We start from the raw sequence: 20,390 nt of genomic DNA, 5'->3' as shown, positions 1-20,390 counted from the left end.
TGAAAACGAATCGGGGGCATGTATTATACTAATTACCCTAGCAGAAAATCGATTCTACTCAGTGTTAAGATTCAACTTCGAGGCATCAAATAACGAAGCTGAATACAATGAGTTACAAGCAGGACTCAGAATAGCTAAAGAGCTCAAAGCAAAGACTATACACTACTAAAGCGACTCACAACTGGTGGTCAACCAAGTTTTAGGGGAATATCAGGCTCATGGCATAAGAATGGCCGCGTACCTAGAGAAAGTAAAAGCTGCACTTGGACAATTCGAATTCTATGCTATAAAGCAAGTCCCCCGAGAACAAAATTCAAATGCAGACGCATTGGCCAGGCTCGCTACAACCAGCGAGGTCGATACACTGAATGTGGTCCCGATAGAGTTTCTATTGACCCTGAGTATCAGCGAGCCTGGCGAGGAGGACGTATGCATGATCGACTCACAACCAACCTGGATGACCCCAATGATTGACTACCTCGAAACCAAGAGTCTCCCAGTAGACCGGAACGAGACTCGAAGGTTGATGTATCAAATCCTGAGATACACTATTGTGGATGGAAGGTTGTATCGAAGAGGGTATTCTATGCCATTACTCCGATGTGTAACTCCACCAAGGCGAAGAAAATTTTAGAAGAGATTCATGAAGGATTTTATGGAGATCACACTGAGGGGGCATAGTCTATCCAAAAAGGTGATAAGACATGGGTATTTCTGGCCCACAGTCAAGGCAGACGCGTTCGAATATGTCAAACGATGTGATAAATGCCAGTGATTTGCCTCAATTCCGCGAGCTCCACCTACCGAGCTCGCCATGTTGAGCTCCCCTTGGCCATTTGTAGTATGGGGGATCGACTTCATGGGCTCATTGCCAACTGGCAAAGGTGGAGTAAGGTACGCTGTGGTCACGGTCGAATATTCACAAAATGGACTGAAGCTGAACCCTTGGCCACTATCACCTCGAAAAAAGTCTTAGACTTTGTTGTAAAAAATATCATCTGTCGATATGGGATGCCCAGAAAGATAGTGCTGGACAATGGAACCCAGTTCGACAGTGACCTATTTACCCATTTCTGGGAAAAAAATGGGATAATAAAATGCTTCTCCTCCATCGCCCATCCCCAGTCAAATGGCCAGGTCGAAGCAGTCAACAAGACCCTAAAGATCTCCATAAAGAAAATGTTAGAAGAGGCAAAGGGAAGGTGGCCCGAGGAATTACCTCAAGTTTTGTGGGCTTATCGAACCACAGCTCGGACTTCAACGGGGCATACTCCCTTCTCCCTAGCTTATGGGTGCGAGGCCATGTTACCTATTGAAGTCAAAATTCCTACAATAAGGAGTCGTGCGTACGATTAGGCCTTGAACCAATCCCAGCTCGAAGAAAGTCTATACCTCATTGAAGAAAGACGAGATGAAGCTAAATTGAAAAATGTTGCATACCAGCAATGAGCTACTAGGTACTTCAATAAGAGGGTTCGAGATAGAATATTCGAATTGGGAGACCTAGTACTAAGACGGGTATTTTTAGCTACACGAGACCCGTCTGCCGGGGTACTCGGACCTAACTGGGAAGGACCTTACCAAATCGAGTCTATCATTCGACCTGGGGTGTATATACTGGTGAGATTAAACGGAGAGTTGGTTCCGCAAGCTTGGAATGGCAAACATCCACAGCCTTATTATCAATAATGTAGGAATGGTGTTTTCATTGTAACCAAGCAAGTTTATTTTTTTGTCTTTTGTCAATAAAATGTTAAGTTTTGTTCAAAAGTTGTTTTCTTTTTTAAATGTTGTATTTTTTGCAAACTCTCTTAATTAAATAACCTATGGTCAAACTCATAGGATATTAAGGGGGCATCAGTGGTATACAATCATACCATAAGATTGAAAATATAAATAACATAGAACAAAAATGTCTGGATCATTAACCCGAAATAAAAGTTCATAAGTGTATTCGCTAGCTAAAAATGCATGGACTTAACCCGACATTAAAATTGTAAGTGTATGGAATAATAACCAAACACGCAAACTAAAAGTGTATGGAATAATAACCAAACACACAAACTAAAAGTGTACGGAATAATAACCAAACACGCGAACTAAAAGTGTATGGAGTAATAACCAAACACGTGAGCTAAAGCTATCTGGACTTAACCAGATTGTAAAAATTCATAAGTGTATGGATTACAAACCAAACATGAGCTAAATTAGTTTGGAGAAAACCAGCTAAAACTAATCGACAAGTAAGAGAGTTGGAACAAAAAATAAACCAACTACAAATTAATTCGATTCCGAGGCTGAAAATTTTTGCAAAAATTAGTTTCGACCTCACAACCTCGAGGAAGAGAAAAAGTGACTAGAAAGGAAAGATATAACTAAACTACTAAAATTACATGCCAATCAAGTACATGGTGAAAGTAAGGTTCGACCTTGACATTAACGAAGTCGAACATGGATATTTCAGATAAGTTGTGCATGAATGCATTGAAATTCGAGCAAATATCCAATAGATGTATTTTTACGGATAAAAAAATATCAAAACAAGTCTTTAATATAACATGCCCGAAATGTAAATAATATATTAAAACAAGAAGCTAAAAAAAAAATCAAATGCATAAAAAGATTTTCGAGCCAGAAACTATATGCATAAAGGTCAAATGTTAATACTTAGTAAAAAAATAGCTCTAAATTGAGCTGTGAATTGTCTTCGCCCTAAGGGCACATATAAAGTTAATAAAATATTACAAAAAAAATAATGGGATGCAGCCCATGACTTCGCCCTCATGGAGCAGGCACCTTCCCCTCGACAGCTCCGGACGCTCCCGTCGTCTCTTCGGCCTCAGCCCTGGCATCTTCTTCATTGAGGCGAGTCTGCCACCTCTCAATGAACTCGGCCTCGAGGGTGTCCAAGAAACTGGTGTCAAGATTGGGATTGTTGACCCAGATACGGTACATCACCATGTCAACCTTGTGATCCTTCTTCTACTTGAACTCCTTGAGAAGGTGGGATTTCTCACCTTCGATTATCTTGAAGGTTGCCTTTTTGTCCTCCTCCAACTTGGTGTTGAGCTCCTGAAGTTCGTTGATTTTGGAGTCCTTCTCCTTGATCTCGAAATTCTTGGCCTCGAATTCTTTCAAAGTCACCGCCATTGTTGACTCGAGGTCAGACACCTTTTGGGCGGATTCCAAGGCAGCCTCCAGCTTCGGTTCAAGTTCGGAAACCTTTAGCGTCGCAGCTTTGAGCTCGTCAGCGAGCTTTAACTGGAGGTTCTTGGACTCTTGAGCGTAGGCTCCGCTCGCAGAAACTTCATTGTTCAACTTGAAGTTATGCTGAACAAATGAAGCGAAAGCTTGTATGCAAAAACAAATATGAGTTATTAAATATGCAGGCCAAGTCTGTATAAGCGAGCAAAATGACTTACAGAGGCAAAGAGCTCGTCGCCCTTGTCAAAGATGGTGTTTGTGTCGTGGCAGAAGGTGAGAAACTGCCATTGGGGAGCACCGAGGTTGCTAAGACTTTGGCCGACTCAGGATAAGACTACCAAGCCCAAATTGACTCCATGCGATCCCGCGGATTGATCAATAACATATTCGGGGACGTGAGTCGAGATCGACGGAAGACGTTTCTAGATGGGGACTTGTTTCTTTGGGGTCATAGTAGATTGTTGGGGAGCTTGGACTGGAGGAGGCAGGGGGCCTGCGAGCGCCACCGACTCAACTTCAGTAGTGACCCTGACCTCGAGTGTAGGGTCGGCAGCCTGGCTCAGGCCTTGAATATCCGAGGCTGGAGGAGTCACCTCAGATTTTGTCAGGACTTTGGAGGGACGCCCCTTCTTTGAGACACCCGTGGGCATTTGCTTCCCTTGGCTCCCGAACGACGGTTAAGCACGTTGTCTAGGTCGGAGTCCATATCGTTTGCAAAACACACAAGTTACAATTTAGTAATCGAGCCTAAGTCACTAAAATAAGCAAGACTAAGGAGAAAAGAAACCTAACTGGTACTTTCTATTGAGCTTGAGCTCGGCAACCAAGAAATTCCCCTATCTTTCGAGGATGCTGAGGGAGTCCTTTCTCTATAAGTAGGGGTTAGCCTCGAGAAGTCCCTATATATGTTGGTCCCATATTCAACAGCGACCCCATCCCAGACCTCGTTCAGACTATACATGGTTTGAAATTGGCCTAACCAGCTATCGAACCTACGAACCCTATGATCTACCCAAGACCAAATGTAAAAGTTATCCCTAGGATCCGGGAAGAGGATTAAGGTGTTGGGTTTGTGCTTATGTAAAGAAGGGGACCACATTTCAGAGCTAAGCATTACTTTACCTCCACTACCCGAGCTCGGCGAAGCTTCGTCTTATGCTTTGTTTCACGAGGCAAGCTGGTCATGTCAGCGAGCTATAGGGGGACGAGCCCGCGAGCTCGAAGACCTCCTCCTGGGATGGAGCTTGTCAGTAGGAAGTGGCACATGGTCCCACCTATAGTATTTGCAATAGGCCGAGTCGTTGGTCGATTGGCCTTCCTCCTAGAGGCCGCAGGCTCGAAGCCGATCTTCGTGAAGAAGATATGACAGAGATCGCCATCCATAAGGTAGTTAGAGTAGGGCTGCCTTATGCTCCACCTTGTAGAAACAGTTTAACATCAGTATTTTGAGCTTTATGATTTGGTGAAAAAGAAAAGCGGATAGGTTTGAGGGTACTTACAATTACGTTGGAAGAAGTAAAAATTGGAAGGAGCGAGGCCATCCGTCAAGAAGAAAGCGAGCTTGAAGTTCGGAGGATGGTTTGGCATGTCCTTGAAAAGCTTCTTCTCCTTTGGATAGCTCGATAGGTAGTAGAAACCATCTCCTCCCTGAGCTCGAGAGGGGTTGCCTTTAAGGAAAAATAGATATAACATCTCTTGAGGTGAGGGTCCTTCCCACTTTAGCTCGTGATATAATATTTAAGGGTGGAGAGAACCCTGTAGGAATTGGTCTGGAGTTGGAAGGGAGCGAGTCCAACAAAGTCCAGAAAATCCTTGAAGTAGGACTTCAGGGGGAGTAGAGCTCCTGCCCTCATGTGCTCACGACTCCATGCAGCGAGTTTGACTCTATTGTTGGGATACGTTCCTTGCTTCAAATTAGCGAACTTATTCACTTTGTTCTCAATCACTGCCTTACTGAAGTACTTACCATTGAACAAGGAAAGAACTCTAGCCATTCCATCTCGGCAACATTATGCCCTTTCTTGGTTGCGTCCCACCAGATGCGGGCATCTTTTCTCAGCATATAGGTCGCACAAACTACTTTCTCTCTCTCGGTAGTTCCAAGGAAGTCGAAGATCCTTTCCAAGACACTAATCCATTTCTCTGCCACTGATGGGTCAGTGGTCCCCTTGAACATAGGTGGATTCTGGTTGTCGAATCTTTTTTATATAGGTGCCTCTACTGGCGGTACAGGTTGTTCAACCACAACCTGCAGGCCAAGGTTCTATTCTTCATTGTTTTCAGGTGGTATTTCGTTGTTCTGAACATTATTGGGTGGCATGGGGAGTCGTCCCAAAAAGGGTATTAAACCTTTCAGCTCGGAGGGCATTAGAGTCCTCCTGTCTCTTTTTTCCTATTTCAATTTTGGCTCCTTGCGTCTCCACTAGCCTTTGCAGATTATTCATCTGGTTGGCTATCTTGTGAACTCTAGCAGCTTGGTTTAGAGATTTAGCGGCAGGCGCATTATGAGCTCTAGTAGCAGGTGCGGCCTGGCCCCGGCCAGCAGCACCCCTTCCTCTCTGAGCTCTTGTCCTTGCCATTTTTGTTTGATTTAAAATTAAAAAAAAAAGCTCCTAAGCGCATAGCGATGAGAAGTTAATACCAACGCAGATTACCTTTTCTCTTTTAGTACCCACCACAAAGTCAAAGATCCTCTATCTGAGTTACCAGATTTGGTTTCGGCTGTACTCTTTGTCCTTGGCCTCGACCCTTTCCTCTGCCTCATCCATGACCTGCATCTTGGTCAATGGCCACTCTCTCGGCTGAGTCTGGTGATTAATAGCTCGACCTCCCCTGGCTTGAGTGTTAGGAACCATCACAAGTCTTTATACCACAATGCATAGTAGGGAAGAATACTAACATAGCAATAAATGAGCATACCAGTTTTTCTCATAAACAATAAAGAAGAACCATAATGATTTAACTCAGAACCATAATGATTTAACTCAGGTAGTCATACTATTCAAGGATATAACCTAGCAATGCAAAATGATCATGAAAGATCATGCCATAGGATTTTAGTTAGCAAGATGATAAATCCAAAAGGAGAACCCTAACTACATGCCCGATTTCTACATCTGCCTCCTACAACCACACCAATGTCCTACAACCTAGTAAGTTTGCAAGGTCTTCACAAAAAGTATCAACAAGACTCTCACAGCATAACCTAATCTAGGCTATCCATCAAGATATCAAGCTTTATGTCGGTATCCTCGTCCAGCTTCTCGGGATCCTCCTCTGCCTCGAGGTATGTTATCAACCACGGAGATAGGCCAATCCATGGCCCAAACGCTAGCTCAATCTGCATATAGAAGTCATCCCACGTGTCGCGAACCAGCCGCAAAAGTTTGTGATGAAACCATATCTGTGTCTAGCCTCTCAAACAAGTGCTGACATATCACACTCTCCGTTGCTTGGGTGTGTTGGCCCTATCAAGGACTTATGTCATGTAATGAGTCCATTGCCAAATGACACGTCGATGTTCTTGATCATACTCGAAGTGGTAAGGAACCTCGTTGTGAAATAATCTATTATAGTTAATCTTGGGCGTAGGGATCACGGGTAGGTTTCCTATCACAAGCTCTTCTATCTCAGGTATATCGACCATAACCAACAATTTATAGAATTAAGGTAAATAAAAGAAAGCAAAGGAAACATATATGAAAAGAAACTACTTACAGTGAGTGCTGGTCTATCTTTGCGAAATGTACATGTGGGTTGTATACAAAACTGACTCAACTCAAGCTCTGATACCAACTGTAACATCCCAAATTTTTAAGACTCGATAATGCAGAAATATAAATCTTTCATGTAACAAAATGTCTCATAAACCCGTATAAAAAAACTTTTTAAAAGTAGTATGTCCATACTTAATATTTAATACAAACATAGTTTATGAAGAGTAAACTGAGCCTAGATTTTGAAATAAAACAATATTTCCAAAAACAAAACAACTTCTCAAAAGGTCGGTCCACATGTACATTCACAATGTAGACTTCAGCGCTCACTGCTCTGCCTTGCCCTTGATCTTACCTACGACATAAAACAACTAGGTAAGCAGAAATGCTTAGTAAGTTCAACTTTAAAACAAAAGCATGCCGAGAAGACAAATGGTCACTGACCAAGTTACTATCCATAGATAACAATAGCTCACAAAAATTAGGATTCTGGATCCATCCGGACCCTACGCAATCAATTTCAAGAACACAAAAGCGTCTTGAAAAACTTATGGTTATGCCTAATAACAAATGGCAAACTATTTCATATAAACAGATAAATCCTTGCACTTAGAAAATCCCAGAGCAAGCAGATATAATATATCACAATATAGTTTGAGACCAATGCTCGACAATTTCCAATACTTCGGGCGTATCACGCCCTCCAGCATAATTGTTAATCTGTAAGAGAGAACCGAGTCTCAACACTAAGATCTAGCCAATAAATATCCCCATCAAGGGTAACTATTGAGTTACCTAGGGCATCGCTACTTATCCAAGAGTAAATCCCTCACAAGGGTAACCATCAAGTTACCTAGGGCATCGCTACTTTTCCAAGAGTGTAATCGAAGTTACACGGGTTTATAGAATCTTCTATGTTGATCACTTGTGCTAGTGAGCAGTTGCCCCTAGGGTGTTCAACCTCACTCAAACTTGGCAAACCCCTAGTATCTCTAGGCACTCTCACTACATGGCCAATATTCATGGATATTATCCGTGAATAACTTATCAGAGCACTTGCTCGGGTTCTAACCGTTCAATGATTAAGTAAGCATGAGGGCCCCTAGGTCCCATTCATTTTGGGTCCCCTAGGTTTAAACCAGCAATCCTCACCTCTTGGCCACTCGTCGTGATAATTAACCAGACATAATAATATCAATCAAAGTGTGACGGTGAGGGTCCCTAGGTCCCATTCATCTTGGCGCCGCTAGGTTTAAACTAGCAATCCTCACCTCTTGTCCACTTGTCGCGGTAGTGAACCAGACATAATAAAACCAAACAAGTAGTGTGACGAGGATCAGCCATCTAGGATATGACGGATATCTACCGTTCATATATTTTGAATCAGCACCTACTAGACTAACGTCTCCATGCAAACTTTCTACGACATTGTATATATGTGCATGCATCTCTATACTAACATACAATACAATAGTCGTTTCATGTTGTAGCCACACAAAAGAAGTTGACTTACTTGGAGTCCTTAGCTCTCAGCAGGATTTCACCCTCCAATGTATATTCCAATTATGCTTAGCCAATATTGTAATTATCCATACAGTATACTCGGATTAATTATGACACTTAAAAATTCATTATTATTATTTTGGGCAGTTTGGTCATTTTAAAAATCACTTGTAAGGATTAAAGATCCTTATTTGTTTTTAAACCCATTCAAGAAATTCGTACTCAAAAATTTGAGAGTAAACCCTAAATCTCAGGGTGACCTATCTTATGGTCTCGATACATAGGCTCGGGTATCGCAATAGTATTTTCCCACAATCCGCTAAAAAGCTTATTATTTAAAAGTTCCGCTATTAACCCATACTTTCAACAGGCAGTTAAATATATAAAATATTTTAGCCGGTATTATATCTGGAAAATACTAATTAAATTCCTTATTTATTCTTCAAGAAGATAATCTCTTAATTTCCCTTTTATTTTTCTTAAGGTTTTAATCTCTAAAAACCGTTTTAAGAAAATAGCCTAATTTTAACTTAATTAGGAAAATCGTTAATATCTTCTTATCTTGACTTGTAAATTCTCTGAAATCAATTAATCAAGTTTACTTACTAGAAAAATAATTTACTTAATTATTTTCTCAAAATATAGGGTTTTTAAACCCTCTTTTAATTTATCAACTTATTAATAAATTAAATCTTTTATTTTTAGAAAGAATAAAAATTCTTTAATAAAATAATTCTCACTTAAACTCAAAGTAGTATTTTAGATGAAAAATATTTTCAAGACTTACCAAGTTTTTATCTTGCAATATGCACAAATGTGCTTTTATCTTAAGTTCCAAAATCTCATTTTTGCACTAAGTGTGAAAACCTTATTTTTCACATTTTTAACTACATACTTTGTTAGGTTATAACCTGAAATTTACTTACCCAATTGCTACTAAAATATCTCAATTCCATATTTAGTATGCCATTTAGGTCTTTGTGAAATCTTAGGTCAAAAGGAGCATTTTTTATTGGTGAAAATATTTTCCAAACATTGAGGTAAAAATGACCTTATTTTCAAGTCCTTATTTTTTTCCAAACTTTGACACTTAATAACTCTCAAACCGTTTATTAGTTTGTTTCCAAATTTTACTGTAGAATACTAGGTTATTCCAAGAATATTTCCACCAAAATTTAGAAAAAACTGGATTTATTTGACCTATACAGTGGCTGTCCAAACTTGGTCCCGAATTTAAGAATATGAAAAAAAACAGTTTTTTTTACTTAAACTTTGAAATAGCATAACTCACTGATTTCTAAATGTTTTTGTGTGTTTCAACAGCTCAATTTTATGTACTCCATATCAACAACATTACAATACAATTTAGTTTTACAAAATCAATATACAGTGGATGCTTGACCCCTTGGAAGTCAAAGCTCAAAACTTGTATTTTTGTTTTAGGGTTTTCAACAAAACCCTTAGGGATTTTGGTCCCTATTTTCAAAAATCAACACACAAGCATCATAAAAATTATAAATCAACTACCATAGCCTTATTACATCATCAATAAGAAACTTTAAGCACTAAATATACAAAATAATGCTTAAAAATAAAAACCATACAATAACAACCATAAAAAGTAAATTTTTTACCTCTTGATGTTCTTGCTTTAAGTTTTGATGTTTCTACTAGCTTTGAATCCTTCAAAACTCTTTCAAAACCTTAAACAACTCCCCCAACAACATATATAGTTAGCTATTGAAAGATCTATGGTTAAAAACTTTACAAAAGTCAAGTTTTTGAAACTTTACCTTAGGGAAACTCTTCCTAGACCAAAGCTTAAGCTTCCAAGCTTTCTTAGTGTTCTTGATGGTTGAAAATGGAGAGAAAACTTGAGAGGAAATTTTTTAACAAGATGAGAGTGATTTGTGAGGGGGGGGGGGGGGGGGGGGGGGGGGGTTGATTTTGGGGGGTTGGAAGGGTTTAGACTACTCTAATATATCTAAAACACTTGAGTGTTTTTACTATGACCACTTGATGCCATTAACCCTAATTTAAATGGGGATTAAAACTAAAACAATTTGATCCACCCAATTTATTTCCTTCACATGGCCGACCACTTATTTCTTCATTTTTTTATTATTTTTTTATAATGGTTAATAAATATTTCCTAAGAAGAAAAATCCAAAATGACTTTGTATAACCTTTTTCACTCATATAAAGTTTTTTTAAAAAATAAATCTTAACGCATAATAATTAAATTAAATATCTCTCACATTTAATTAAATTAATCACATAATAAAATTTAACCTAAGGTCCATTTATGGAATAAAATTCCCCAATTCGATAAAATTAAGCATTTTAACACAAAATGCCCTAAATTAACCGAAAGTCTCATATTGACTTTTAATCACAAACTTTATAATTTGGCTAGAAATAACTCATGGAAATAAATCCAAAAAATATATAATATTATTTAAAATAATATTCTTAGCTCTCGGAAAAATCCTGACCCGAGTCGTTTAAAGCTACCCGAAACGCAGGGCGTTACAAGAACAAACCTTTAACCATTGATCATAAATATCTTCGTACGATTCTTTCAAAGAGTTATCATCTAGATCAGACTCACTTGATTCACATTCAGAGTTTTCTTCCTGAACTGTGTTGTTTAGACAAACAAGCCTTTTATTAACCTGCGAATTTATAGTTAATCCAGAAACAACAGTGGTTAAGGCAAGGTTTGAGTTATCATCTTCATCGCTACTTTCAGAGTATTGATCACTCCAAGTAGCTGCCATTACCTTTTTATTTTTCTTCGGTGTATTGGCACATTCAGATTGAATACAACCAAATCCTTCACATTCCCTGCATTGCACACATCTTTTATTTCTCTTGTCAAAAGGTTTAGGGAAATGGTTACCTTTGGAAGATTTGAACGTGGATTTTTTGTTACCAATATTTTTCATGTATTTTTGAAAAAATTTGGTCAACAAAGCCATCTCATCTTCATCATCATTTTCATATGAATCTTTCATCTTTGATGATTTAAGAGCAACTGATTTTTCTATGGGAGCACTTGGTTTTTCCTTTAGGCAGATTTGCTAATTGTGTCAAGATCTTTTGCCTCCTTGATTGCTATGAGCTTAGTTTGAAACCTGTCAGGAAGCACTCTAACAATTTTTCGAACTAACACATTATTTTCCAATTTTTCACCCAAGGCAAAATATTCATTAGCAATGTCAGATAGTCTTTCATAAAAATCAGTGAGAAACTCAGTTTCTATCATTCTAAGATTTTAAAATCTTGTAGTTAACATAACAAGCCTAGAACGCTTGACATCAGCAGTTCCTTCAAATTGTGTTTGAAGGATTTCCCAAGCTTCTTTGGTAGATTCACGGGAAGAGATTAATTTTACGTATCATTTACCAACTCCATTAAAGATAGCATGCAAAGCTTTGTTGTTTTAACTAGACAATTTATCTTCAACATCAGTCCAGTTAAGTTCATATTTTACCTTTGTTGCATCATTTGATTTAGTTGGAGGTGTCCAACCGGTTAAGATTGATCTCCACGCTTTTTCTTCTTGTGATTTAATAAAGGTCTTCATTCTAACTTTTGAATAAGGATAGTTAGAATCATTCAGTAAGGGAGGACGTGTTATTGAGCCACCTTCTGCAAAGAAAGACATAACAAACAAACGAACGAAATACCACAAGATCTCACTAAAAGATTAGTGACCTGCTCTGATACCAATTGAAATTATGTATATTAATATTACCAAGTGATTAGAGATAAGCAACTTAATTAAATGCGGAATATTGTTTAAGTTGTTTAAACCAATTCCAGATTTGTTAACACAATTTATGCAAATTTTAAAACAGAAACAGGAAAACAGGTAAAAAAAATCAACACAGAGAGTTTTTACGTGGTTAAGAAATCCTTTCAGATAACCTACATCCATGGGGCCACGCCCAGAGAATAAACTAATTAGTAAATAAATAATGTGTACAAAAGCATTGACTTAAACAATGTAAGACTCCCTCTTAAACTATTGTCGCAATCTTGTTGTACCCTTCTCTACGAATCTGGTTTTTTATGAAATGCCAAATCTCTCAAAATCCCTTCAAAGAACAGCGAGTGCTCTCTTCCTCCCGAAGTGAAACTTAGATAGAATCCTCTCCTGAAGATCCTTAGGAACACGTTCACAATTGACACTACTTGTTTACAAATAACTAGATAGATATATCCACAAGTACACTCAGCACTCTCACAAAGATTAAGGTGAACTACTTAATCTCTACAAAGAAACACTCTTCAAAATAACAACAAAATGTTTGCAAAATTCAAAGTAGAAGAGGTGGAATTTCCAAAAGCCTTGGCAAGGTATTTATAGGTGAAGAAATCGTGTAAGGCCAGCTCTTTATGAGATCTTGCAATCAATACAATAATATTTGCAAATTTCTTTGATTTAGAAAATCTGCCAGCCACATTAATTTTATGTCGACAGAAAAGGAAACTGTTGAGTCAGCATCGACACCAGACTTATCTGGCAGAACGAACTTGGTTACTTCTTTTGACCATATTCATTTTCGAAAACTTGCTTATCTCTGGATGAAGCATGATCCTTGAAAATTTTCTCAAGATAATTGAAATATATATTTTTACCAAATAAAGTTTATTTGTGATAAATATTGTAAAAACTGTATTCACACTAGAAGATATTTTCACACTAAAAATCATCTGAATCAATTGATAATTAAATCATGAATCAATAAGAATATGCTACTGATTTTCCTCAATAACTTTAATATATTTTGTCTAAATTACAGTTAGCCAATAAAGGGTTTTACATCAATAAAACCTAAATGAGATTACAAAAATAAAATCATACAAGGAAAAAAATGATTTTAAACTTGAGAACGATTTACAAAACCCAACTCAATATATAATTTTACCCAGAAACTCATAACACAAAACTCAAACCTAAATGCAACACAATCAGATTTTAAATTCAAGAGCTCAAGAAATCTGAAATCAAGAACTCACAAATAAAATTAGGACGCCAATTTGAAGCCAACATGAACTCAAAACTCATATCTTGAAGTCAAGAACTCAAGAATTGAGATCTAAAGCCAAGATCCCAAATCTAAAAAATGAAGAAGCAAAAATAATAGCATTTTTTTTAAAAATTATGAGGTGGACAAATAATAGAGTGACACGTGACAGCTCAATCAATCATATGTGTATTTTACGATGCTGAGGGTGACAAAACTGTTAAAAATGTTCAATATTTTGGCTGTTGAAATTTTTTTTAGATATTAAACAGAAAATATTATGTATTTATGTCACAAATACCCTATAATTTGTCATATGTACATTATTAGTATAACATTCTCTTTGTATTTCCATGATTAATAAGTAGGGAATGGATTTTGTAATTCTATGACTATAATTTTTCAAAACAAAAAAATTTCAATCTCCTAATAAACAAAAAAATGGGTCTCTCTTACTCTCTCAGTTAATACCTCTCCCTCACCCTCTTGATTCAAGGTATCCTTTAACATCTTTCAAATAATTTACTTAAAAAGATTTTTCATCAATTTTGTATATATTGCAATTGATTATAGGGTTTATATTTTTTTGGATTCTATGTTTTGTCTCATTATTTGTGTTGGACCCTGTGTTTTGACAAATTAATTTTTGGACCCTATATTTTGTAAAATGGTTAAAATAGAACCCTAAACTCAATTTTGATGAAGAAAAAATTAAATATAATAATACAGTTTTTAAGCATAATGATTTTATTTTTGTTCTGAATTGTTAGTTTGGTAAATTATTTGTAATTTTAGTTGAGAAAATATTGACCAAAATCGGTAATATGCATCTTTCTCATCTATTTTAATCTGCATCTATATATATATAGTTTTAATTTGTCTATATTAGATATAGATATTTATATACATACATCGGTAATCTATATATATATATATATATATGAATTTATGGTTTAGAGACTTGGGTATTGAATGAAACAAAAAATATATGTGATACATGTGTTCATGTTTCGACAGAGGAGGCGCCTCTAGCACGGGACCTTGACGAAGAATTCGATGAAGTAGAAGACGGTCGGCCTCTAGCACCAAAGCCCACTTCTCCTCCCTCATTGATACTTAGTTGCGTTTTTCTTTTTGCATCTTTTGTCGTTTTTTATTAGTTTTTTTACAACAAAATATATTTTTATCCGTTACATGAGATAAAGCTACATGTTGTCTTAATTTATATAGATTATTATTATAATTAGATAACTCTTGAAAAATTAAATTGATTGCAGGTTTGATTTATTGGCCTGCTAATAATCCTTAGCTTTCAAAATTGTATGGACTTGGTTTGTTGACTTCAATATAACGCAGCAAAATAGGGCTGCCTTCTCTAATTTGATTTGGTTGCCAAAGTGACACTGGTCTTGCTCTCTTCTCTGAGTATCAAGTGATATTATCAAAGCAACGGTATATGAAATATATATATGTTATGTTGTGGATAATATAATATTTGCATATAATTTTTTAATCTTAAGTGTATATTCGCTTACCATGTAGGAGTAAAAAATACAAGTAATGTTATCATGTTTTTGGAATAATATTTTGTATTATTCTTTATGGTTCACAACACTATTTTGAATACTTAACAAGTTATATAACTTAATATTTTAATTTCTTTGATTTTAATATTTTAATTTTATCTTTGGTTGACAGCCATTTTGAAAATTTTAAAAATTATCCAAATTGATTGTTGCTCACCTAACTTTCAAAATCAATTCATGTATGAATACATCTCAAAACTCCAAAGATAAAAGACGTAGTTGTGAGTATTAACTGGTCACGTGAGAATAATAATATAATGGGAATCATATAATGCTACTTAAATAATTTTGAGTATTAAAATTATTGACTTTATAGTACTATTAATACTATTTTCTTTACATTATTAACAATTTATTTTAATTTCTTTTATATCCTTAGGCATACATTTATATATATTTTTAAACAACTGGGCGCGCAAAGCGCTGCATTATTTCCTAGTTGTTCTATATTTATAGCCTAAACTGCGACAAAGTTATAATAAACTTTTTTGGACATTTGAGGCTGTTGTCAAATAGAAGCTTTTGGGTGAAATACGTGTAAGTTGTTGAATAAGCTGACGAGTCGTTTGCTAGTGAAACTTTAATAATTATGCATTTAATTTAGTCCATAGTTGACCATTCAGCACTGAACAAGTACTCTGACAGTGCTCATAATATTATATATATATATATAAATATATTTTTTATTAAACGAATTTTTGGGCTGCCATAGTTGATGTCCTAAAGGATGACTTTTTGACTAGGATATGAACCCTCTTGCAAGTCATATGAAATGTGTGATTCGTTTGACTGTAACCAAATCACCTGACCGATCATTCCACGTCCAAATAATAATAATCTATATATCTTTTTTTATTATACGTAAATAACGGAAATTCTTAATTTTAACGAATTTTTATTTTGTTAAGGTTAATTTTAACGGAATATTTTTATATTTAATAAAATATTCTTATATTTAATAGTTGTTTCTAAATACTTAAACTTAAATAAAATAAAATAAATAATTAAAAAATTAAAATAGAATATTTTTTAGATATTTTACAATTATAATTATTTAAAAATAATTAATAATTAAAAAAATTAAAAATAAGATATTTTTCAGATATTTTACAATGATAATTATTTTTAAATAATAAACAATTAAAAAAAATTAAAATATGATCTTTTTGAGATGTTTTACAATGATAATTATTTAAAAATAATAAAATCACATGTTTTATAACTTAAATAAACATTTAATTAAACTTAAACTCACTTATTAGAATAATATCATATTAAAAATATAATATAATCTACTTTGAATTAGCAACAAATTATTTTTTAAAAAAAACTAGAAAGAAACTTAAATTTAAAATCCACGTATAATATTTAATATTACATTAAACATATAATATATAATCTCTTGTTGTCACTCCCAAATTCATAAACTAGAACAAACATAAACTTAAACAAAAATAAATAAATTATTTAATTAAAATAGGATATTTGTTTCAAAATTTATATGATATTAATATAAATTTAATAAAAATAACTAATAAATTATATACATATAAAACTAAGCAAACGTGCATATTGCACGTTGCTTGTATCTAGTATATATCTATATATATATATATATATATAAAGGAGAGCTTCATGGAGATGATGTGGCACTCTAAAATTACTCCAAACTATTTTTTCTATTTTCTCCTTTAATCTAATTTTTTTATTTATTTTTATTAATAAGGAGATGATGTGTCATTCTAAAATTATTCAAAACTATTTTTTCTATTTTCTCCTTTAATCTAAGTTTTTATTTTGTTATTAATAATTATTTAAACTTTAGTTTTTTAGATATTTAAATAAGATATTTTTTTAATTAAATACCTAATAAACTAACAAAAAATAAAATAAAACAAAAACTACATTAAACGTTATTTTTTTTACATATTTAAATAAGATATTTTTTGAATTAAAATATATAAAGGAGAGCTTCATGGAGATGATGTGGCACTCTAAAATTACTCCAAACTATTTTTTCTATTTTCTCATTTAATCTAATTTTTTTATTTATTTTTATTAATAAGGAGATGATGTGTCATTCTAAAATTACTCAAAACTATTTTTTCTATTTTCTCCTTTAATCTAAGTTTTTATTTTTTTATTAATAATTATTTAAACTTTAGTTTTTTAGATATTTAAATAAGATATTTTTTTAATTAAATACCTAATAAACTAACAAAACAAAAACTACATTAAACGTTATTTTTTTTACATATTTAAATAAGATATTTTTTGAATTAAATACCTAATAAACTAACAAAAAATAAAATAATAAAAAAAAACTACAAATATATACTACATAATATACTAATAAAATAACATCTTTGAAGCGGTATATAAAAGATTATCCAAACGAGTAATCAACATTTTGATAAAACACAAGGTCCACGAGTTAATTTTAAAAAATAAAAGGTCCAAACGAGTAATCGGCTAAAATACAAAATTCAAAATGGTGTGAACCCTTAAGTAAAACATAAATTATATATATTTATATAATTTACTTTCTTTAAAGAATTTTTAACACTTTGAATAAATGCATAGTCCAAAGGTTAATTTTTAAAAATAAAAAGTCAAAATAAGTAATTGGCCAAAGTATAGTGTTCAGATAACCAATTTATTTATTCCTATTTTGAACATCTTGACAAAACTTGAGGTCCACAAATTAATTTTTAAAAATAAAGACTTCAACGAGTAATCGGCTAAAATACAATGTTCAAAATGATGTGAACCCTTACAAAAATACATAAATTATATATAATTTAATTTTTATAAAGAATTTTTAACTTTTTGAATAAATATATGGTCCAAATGTTAATTTATAAAAATAAATGGTCAAAACGGGTAATCGGCCAAAATACAATGTTCAAATAATTGATCTATCCAATCCTATATTTAACTTTTTAATAAAACACGAGTTCTAAAAGTAAATTTTTAAAAATAAAATGTTCAAACGGGTAATCGCCTAAAATAAATCTTACACAAAGCATATAATAATGATAATAATAATAAAAAATAAATAAATGCACACGTACAACAAATTTTTTTAACTTTGTTTTCGCTACTTTAATTATTCATAATTTTTCAAAAACTTACAAGAGATTTGATATACAATGGACATCATTATGAAAAAAAAATTGTATTCAATACGCTCTCATGTGTCCATATAAAGAACATGTTGTACGAATATGGTGAAAAAGAATCCATGTCGTAGCATTCTCCTAAAAGTATTTTAAAATATGTATATTTTTTAATAATTACAAAAGACTGCGCGAAGCGCGGTTATGTTTTCTAGTATATATATAAAGGAGGGCTTCAAAGAGATGATGTGACACTCTAAAATTACTCCAAACTATTTTTTCTATTTTCTCCTTAAATCTAATTTTTTTTATTCATTTTTATTAATAAGGAGATGATGTGTCATTCTAAAATTACTCCAAACTATTTTTTCTATTTTCTCCTTTAATAAAATTACTCCAAACTATTTTTTCTATTTTCTCCTTTAATCTAATTTTTTATTTATTTTTATTAATAATTATTTAAACTTTATTTTGTTAGATATTTAAATAAGATATTTTTTTAATTAAATACCTAATAAACTAACAAAAAATAAAATAAAACAAAAACTACATTAAACGTTATTTTTTTAGATATTTAAATAAGATATTTTTTGAATTAAATACCTAATGAACTAACAAAAAATAAAATAATAATAAAAACTACAAATATCTATATCTATATATATATAAAGGAGAGCTTCAAGGAGATTATGTGGCATTCTATAATCTCTTCAAAGCACTAATTCTATTTTCTCCATTAATCTAATTTTTTAATTCATTTACAAAATCCATTATTTTTTAAAAAATTTAAATTCATATACATTATCTCTCTACAATATCTTCAAAGCACTAATTCTTTTTCTCCATTAATCTATTTTTTCAATTCATTTACAAAGATTATGGGCATTCTACAATCTCTTCAAAGCAATCATTATATTTTCTTCATTAATCTAATTTTTTAATTCATTTACAAAATCCATTATTTTTTTTTAATTTTTAAATTCATATATATTATCTTTCTACAATATCTTCAAAGCACTAATTCTTTTTTTCCATTAATCTATTTTTTCAATTCATTTACAAAGATTATGTGGCATTCTACAATCTCTTCAAAGTAATAATTTTATTTTCTCCATTAATCTAATTTTTTAATTCATTTACAAAATCCATTATTTTTTTTTTAATTTTAAATTCATATACATTATCTCTCTACAATATCTTCAAAGCACTAATTCTTTTCTCCATTAATCTAATAAACTTATAAAAATTTAAATAAGATAATAAACTTACAAATTTTTAAATAAGATATTTATATAAGATAATTTTTGAGTTATTATTATTAACAAAGAATAGAAATAGTGTCTTGAATGGGTAATTTGTTACTAATTTGTAATATTATTAATTAAAAATGCCTAATATATATATTTTTAGTATAATATCAGTTGTTCCATACGTTAAGCCACGTTTAGATTTTTTAGTATAATATCATTATTAAGTAAGATGCTTTATTTATTTGGTTTAGATTTTTATTTTTTTGGGTGCATTACATTGATTTTTTTTTAATTTGTAATATATATTTTAGACTAAATAAATAATAAGCTTCAAGGAGATTATGTGGCATTCTATAATCTCTTCAAAGTACTAATTCTATTTTCTTCATTAATCTAATTTTTTAATTCATTTACAAAATCCATTATTTTTTTTTAATTTTTAAATTCATATACATTATCTCTCTACAATATCTTCAAAGCACTAATTTTTTTTCTCCATTAATCTATTTTTTCAATTCATTTACAAAGATTATGTGGCATTCTACAATCTCTTCAAAAAAATAATTTTATTTTCTCCATTAATCTAATTTTTTAATTCATTTACAAAATCCATTATTTTTTTTTTATTTTTAAATTCATATACATTATCTCTCTACAATATCTTCAAAGCACTAATTCTTTTCTCCATTAATCTAATAAACTTACAAAAATTTAAATAAGATAATAAACTTACAAATTTTTAAATAAGATATTTATATAAGATAATTTTTGAGTTATTATTATTAACAAAGAATAGAAATAGTGCCTTGAATGGGTAATTTGTTACTAATTTGTAATATTATTAATTAAAAATGCCTAATATATATTTTTTAGTATAATATCAGTTGTTCCATACGTTAAGCCACGTTTAGATTTTTTTAGTATAATATCATTATTAAGTAAGCCATACAGATGCTTTATTTATTTGGTTTAGATT

Source organism: Humulus lupulus, chromosome 7 (assembly GCF_963169125.1).
Source record: "Humulus lupulus chromosome 7, drHumLupu1.1, whole genome shotgun sequence".
Taxonomy (NCBI): Eukaryota; Viridiplantae; Streptophyta; class Magnoliopsida; order Rosales; family Cannabaceae; genus Humulus; species Humulus lupulus.
This window is presented reverse-complemented; position numbering follows the sequence as displayed.